This window comes from Poeciliopsis prolifica, unplaced genomic scaffold (assembly GCF_027474105.1).
Source record: "Poeciliopsis prolifica strain line A6 unplaced genomic scaffold, Auburn_PproV2 SCAFFOLD043, whole genome shotgun sequence".
Classification (NCBI taxonomy): domain Eukaryota; kingdom Metazoa; phylum Chordata; class Actinopteri; order Cyprinodontiformes; family Poeciliidae; genus Poeciliopsis; species Poeciliopsis prolifica.
The window spans coordinates 2394108-2400561 of NW_026562418.1; the positions used below are offsets into that span (position 1 = coordinate 2394108).

Below are 6454 nucleotides of genomic sequence, written 5' to 3' on the forward strand. Positions count from 1 at the left end.
AAATGTGCTCCATTTTGATTCTATCCTTGTCGTTAATTTAGAAGTGTCAAAGGGCCCGGCGAAGGTGGGAGAACGGAGAGGGCGGAAAAATAGTTTGGGTAACTTCCGAGCCCGAAACCGGCAAGCTCTGCTGGAGAAGGGAACGCGACTAATAAAGGCAGAAATGATCAATAAAACGGCACGAAAAGAACTTATAACGGCCTGGGGCTGAAGAAACAACGAGCAGCATAAAGTCCGCACGCTGCAAACTCCCAAAACTCTCCGGTTTCCATTCGAGAACCGAAGCCTCGGCTCAGAATCGGGGAAATATTCCTTGAAAACGGCGAGCTTCGCCTTCCGACATGAACGAGGAGACGGTGCAGTCGATGATAAATGAAGAGATTTGTGTGTTGTGTTTTTTTTTTTTTGTTTTTTTTTGCACTACCAGTTCAACGGATCTGAATCATTCGTCAAAACCGGGGTGGGGTTGGAGAGGAGGGAAGAAGTGTTGGCACTTTCGAGAAATGGCTGTGCGTTTGATAGATGGCGGAGGGGGTTCGGAATTTTATTTTTTAGCTCATTTAAGGCCGGAAAAAAAGCAGAATCCAAGCAATTGAGGGGAGAAACTTTGTTTTCAGACTTGATAAGGAGCTTCACAAATCTCTGGGCTTGATTAAATAGAGAAGCGGTTTGGACGTCCAAACGGCTCGGAAATGGAAAAGGCTATTTGTTTTCCACATTAAATATTAAAAGGCGGGGAAAGAAGATGAACTCGTATAATCAAAAGCCCTTAAGGAGAAACAAACAGACACAAAAATAAATAAATAAATAAATGGGCAAAGCAGATGAATTATGGCAGCATGTACGACAGTCAGTATTTTTAGACCAGGAGAAATATTTGATGTGTGTAATGTGTCACTGAGAAGGTGCGGCGGAGGCTTGTTCTGCTCTGAGCGATCACTCCGCTGTGATATTTGATTCCCTCTCCTCCTCCTGTTTCGCTTCCGCTTTTCTTTTTGGAAGGAAATATTGCTCCCAACGAAAGCAGGAGCGGATCTAATCACGCAGATTTAAGAGTTGCACTGGGGAAATTTAAAAAAAAAAAAAACTTTCAGACTAGTTTGACTTTATTCAACATCTTCACAGCTTCGTTCAGGTTCTTTGTGTGTGAGAAATTCTTGATCACTTTTTTTGTTTGTTTTAATTAATCGAATTCTGCTTTTGGTGCCTGTTCTGGGTTTGTACATCCATTTTGTCACTACGTTTCATTATTTTCTGTATTTACTTTTTTTCTTTCCTTTTTTTTTTTGGAACAGAACATTATCCATTGAAGATCCAAAACGTAAAATCTGACCCATTTGCTGTTTTAAAAGAAAGTTTTCAAATTGTTATGGACTCAACTGAGCAATTATGACGACAAAACTTGAGTCACGTAATAAATTCTAAATCTGATTTAGGTGCTACCCACTGCCATAGCGACTGACAGACAACAGCTCCACCAGTGGGCCGGGACTCAACAACAGCCCATGGAAAGAACAGAGCACTCAGCCTCGATGTTTAATTTAAACTGATTTAGATGATTTAAACACCTGCTGATGATCTGTCAGACAGTCGGTGCGCGGATCATCGCTTTTTTTTTCTTTTTAACTGAACCAAAACACCAAATTCCACAGCACATGTTAAGGTTGTCAAAGTCATGCTAGCGTAGCTACCTCCCTTAGCCTCACTATTTTTTTTCTTTTGATTAAAACTGTTTACTAACTAGTAAAATATGATGCCCTCGTACTTTCTTATCTAATTGTGGATCGGAAACAAAGCACTGCATCCCTTTTTATTTTATATATAAAGCATGAATTTAAGATTTGGAACGTTATGTTGACAATTGTACAGCTAAAACCACTTGTCAGTGAGCAGTCTGTTGCTGGGGAACAACGCACGCCGTCAACTTTCAACCCGTCAATAGGTCCTACGTGAAAGCCTTGCTTTCTGAGACGTTTAATTTTGGAGTTTTCAGAATCTGTAAGCCTAAAACAGCAGCAGGTGTTCCTCTCTGCATGCCTGCTCAGGATGCGTTATGGTGCGGTTTTGTGAACGCTGCCAAAAGACCGAACAAATAACAGACAACAAATAATAGACAGCCAGCAGAAGATGAAGGTGCCGTTCTTCGGTCAAAATCTCCAAGTGGAAAAGCGTCAAAGAATGTTAAAGCCAGCAGAAAGCGTTCAAGGGTTCCTTTTTAATCTATTTAGCGGCCGGCGTTGGAGAAGTGAAGACATGGGAGGGTTAATCCTGCTGCGGCGTGCGGAGAAGTTTTCTTTTTAACGAAAAGAGTCTGCGGTGAAAAAAAAAAAAAAGAAACCCCAAAAAATAGATTGACAGCTGCTGGTTCTGTATCGTTGGGTTGGATGTCTTTCAACATGAAGGACGTTTTTCTATCACTCCTTTCCTCCACTCCTGTCCCAGCAGAGGAGCGGGACGATGGAAGCAGGAAGGAGCCTTACAGGAGCCGGCGAGGGAAGCGAAATTGCCAGGCGCTCACAGTGGCACCTTAAATTATTCAACTTCTACTGCGGATAAGATTCACTGGTAAAAACACGAAGCACCTGTTTACAATGAACAAATCACAATTTGAATAGATCGTCACAGCAACACTTTTTTTTTTCAAATTCAACACAAAATTAAAGTCAATCAACTAACTGTTACCTTTAGTTCCTATAAAAAAGCTGTTAATATCAAATATAATATAAAAGAAATGCAACTTTGTAATTTAGCTACAAAATATCTCCTCTATTAACCATTTAGCAACGTTTTTACCAGTGTTTCACTAAGAAGTAGCTCTGAGAATGAACTCAGCACATCCGTAGTTCAACCGGGCGTTTGCTAATTGCTGCTGGCTAGTCTGAAGGAGCAGAGTGGGAGAGTTGCAGGAGAGGCCTGCTCTGTGAAGCGGAAGCTTGGAAACGGCAGCTCTGAGGAGGCGACGCTCGGCCCGCCAAGCATTTGGCACAGCTGAATGGTTGCAATCAGATTAAAGTATTTCTCAAACATGCATGAAAGCGTGGAGCAGTTAGGAAATCTTTGGGTGGGCGGAGCTAGAAAGCGTCACTCAGTCAGGAGTGGCTAACAACCAATCGCTGCCAGAGCAACTGAACGCAACATCCGCATTTTCAAAATGATTCACTAAAGACAGATAGTGTTTTCTTCAATGCCTGGCTTTGATGATAAAAACAGAAGTGTACTGATGATGCCACTACTGCCACCACCTGTTTTGGAGTGGAACTGCTTGTTCCAGACATGCAAAAGTATTCCAAAATATATATATATTTAGTGGGTTGAAGTAATTAAAAGTTAGCTTCGCTGCTGTACCTGGATACAACAACAACAAAAAGCTAATCCAGTAGTACCTCCGAACCTGCTTGTGCTTATTTTAGAAGAGCTCGAGACGGAAAAAGTCAGCATGGGGAAAGAAGGGGAAAAAAAACATCAGCTCGGTGCGACTGTGACAAGACCTTTGAGGAATTCCTATCTGACTTGTGGAAGGGAAACCAGGGCCATGACAGATTCAGGGCACAGCGTGGCATTGTTTTCCTTTCATTTGTCCTGTGAAATAGAACATGATTAAAAAAAGGGGGTTAAAAAAGGAGAAGAAAACTGAAGATTTCTCTTCATCTGCTCCTGTGTTGTTCCATAAGAAAGGCCGAGTAATGTGTTCGGGAGAGGGGCTTTATTTGATCAGACACGCTCCCGCAGCGTCGCGCTGCAGAAACAATCAGGAGTAACCGGGATTTTCCTCCCGGTCTGAAGGTAACCTTTCCCTTCGTCTCCTTCATCTTCATCTGTGTGGGCTCTCTCGTCTCTCTTCGTTCCTCTCGCCTCCTTTCTTTCTTAAAAGGACAGCTGGCTGAAAGGTGATGCCTGGCGACCAGATGAAATCTAATCAGACAAGACTGAGGGGGGGCGGGGGTGTTTAGGGCGTTTAATGGCTTGCCGAGAGGAAAGAAGTAAACACCTTGGCTCTGCTTTTCTGTCTTTTTTGTTGTTGTTGTCGTTTCTTTTTTTCTCTCTTGTGGAACAGGTCGGAAGCTCGACACAAAATGCCCACAATCAGTGCCTTCCTGGAAGCGTCCGCGCCGCACGGTAACCACTGCTGACAAATTGAGCTGCGTTCTCCGCGTGCCACTTGCGTCATCAAGTGTTTTGTGAGGCAGCAAAAGTAGCTGGGTGGGTGGTGGGGAGGGTGAGGGGGGGGGTGAAAGGATGCTGTGTGTGCAGTCAGCAAAAAACTAACAAACAAAAAAAAAATATGGTGGCAGGTCATGAATTTTGTTTTGCAAGTGGCTGCTAGAAAAGACGAGGATGAAAAGCGCTTCTGATAGAAGAGCAATGATGGCGTTAAAGCCTGACGCTGCCGAAACACACTGCTGGATACCTGGTTTGTGTGTGTGTGTGTGTGCGTGCGTGTGTGTGTGTGAAAGACGGAGCGGCTCTCATCACCATCTGTACAAGTGCCAGGGGCGTGTCTAGATGTTTTTGTGTCCTTGGGGGCCAGGGAGGAACAGAGGCGCAAAATGTAGATGGATGGAGAACTAAACTGGGAAGTGGGGTACCAAAACATGGACAACTATTTATTTACCCAAACAAAACACACAAATCTGTGTGGAAACAAATTCAGTTTGGTATGGCGTCGTATGCCACATGCTGACTTTTCTAGCCACACGATTAGCCTGTTTAGCCCAGCGCAACCTGACCGCGTGTGCACATCTCTATTTTTAGTACTGTTATGCTAACTCTATCCAACTTTTCAAATTGAAAATAAAACGATTGAACCGTTACAAATGAACCACACATTACAAACTGGGTTTTCTCTGTGGTAGCCTCATGACTCTCTTTCTTATCATCATCAGACACAACATGCATCGGCCTGTCAATGGGGCGACAGATGAAAAATGGCAGCTTGCCTGAAATGTTGTGCATTTACATGCAAAAGCTTTCGAATGTGTGATGTAACGTTTTTAAAAAAAATAAATGTGAAACTATCAAGAGCAAAAATTGTCAACGGCGTTTGGTGAACAATACGTTCATCTACGTACATTGTGAAGGGAGCATTGGGGCCGGCCAACGAGATTTCAGGAATAACCGGCGCGCCATTCTCAGCCATCCCTGTGGCCCCTGGGAAATGAAGTCCTATTGTAGGTCTACATTGGCAAGCCGGTTCAACTGTAGGTAGAAATAAAAAAGAGAAAAAGCAAAAAGGCGTCAATTTCAACCAGAAAACTCACATTTTTAGATTAATTTTCTATTTAAAAAAATCGAGAATTTGGTCATTTTTTTACTCAAAATGCTGAAATTTGGATTGTTTTTCTCCAAGTCCTCGGAGTTGGTTTTTTTTCCAGCAAATGTACAACTTTCGAAACAAATTTCCACTTTTTTCACTGGAAAATTTCTGAGATTAATCTCAAAGTTTCTAAATCTTTTCTAGCAAAATGTTCTTGTTTTTTCTAGAAACTTTGAAGTATTTTTTTTGTGAATATTTACAAGGACCCGATATACTGTCATAACAGTCATCTTAATGCAGCTCTTTAGTGGTTTTGATTTGTGTCACTGTGAATCTGTTCTGTATGGCGGTTTTAAACATTTTTATCGTGCCAATTAGCTTCATGAAATGAAGAAAGGAACAATGCAGAGAAAGCTTCTCACCGGTTTTCTCCAAGTTAATTGCACATGGATGCAGAGGCCCCTCAGTTTGCTCCGGGTACCAGAGGGCCGTGAGCCTGATGCGAGCCGATTACCCAGGAAAGGCCAGAAAACAGAGGGGAAAAAAAATCCCCAGAAGAACCTGCAAAAACCTGACTTGCAAATACATCATTGACATTTATTATGTTTTATTCTGAAAATCCCTGTGGATTATTTGATGACTCTGCTTCAAGTTACTAAAAATAATTATTCCTTCCATGTCATCTGTCATGTACTCGGCAGAGTATTATTATTATTTTTTGCTTTTAATTTGCTTTAGATAAACACCACAGGACTTTTAAAAGTATCTCGTCCAAGACCTCTTGAATCAACAGCAGACAATGTCTCCCTCTTGTGGTTTGTAGCAGGAGTGGCCGTTAAGTGAAGTTTACACAAGTTGGTATTTTTCCAACACTAAAACTTTTGAAACACTTAAATATGTGATTTAAAAAAAAAAACACTCTGCTCCAAAAACCATGTGTCCTGAATGAAACAAAATCTTTAAAATTATTTCAAATCATAACATCACGCTTAAATGTTGTGACGTTACATTCATAACGTTTTTGAAACGCCTCACTGTCCAGACACCAAGAAGCAGTAGAAACCCAAACAAAAGTACAAAAACGTGCAAAATGTCAGTTTGGCATAATACGTCCCCTTTAACAGTCAGAACCTAATGAAATTGTCAACAGCTCAAATGAAAGGTTTGGTAGGATCTGCCATTTATAGGTTGTAACTCCTT

General features: G+C 41.8%; 1 protein-coding gene across 4 annotated transcripts in view; it reads right to left on the minus strand.

Moving 5' to 3' along the window:
* The window catches only part of khdrbs1b (KH domain containing, RNA binding, signal transduction associated 1b), a 38724-nt gene extending 33546 nt beyond the window's left edge, over nucleotides 1-5178 (minus strand). For 3 of the 4 annotated variants that reach the window (XR_008607749.1, XR_008607748.1, XM_055055987.1), the window contains exon 1: nucleotides 5070-5178. The gene's annotated coding sequence lies outside the window, so the exon portion shown is untranslated. The remainder of the gene's footprint in view (nucleotides 1-5069) is intronic. The other variant, XM_055055989.1, reaches the window with a different exon arrangement.
* Nucleotides 5179-6454: the final 1276 nt, after the last annotated feature.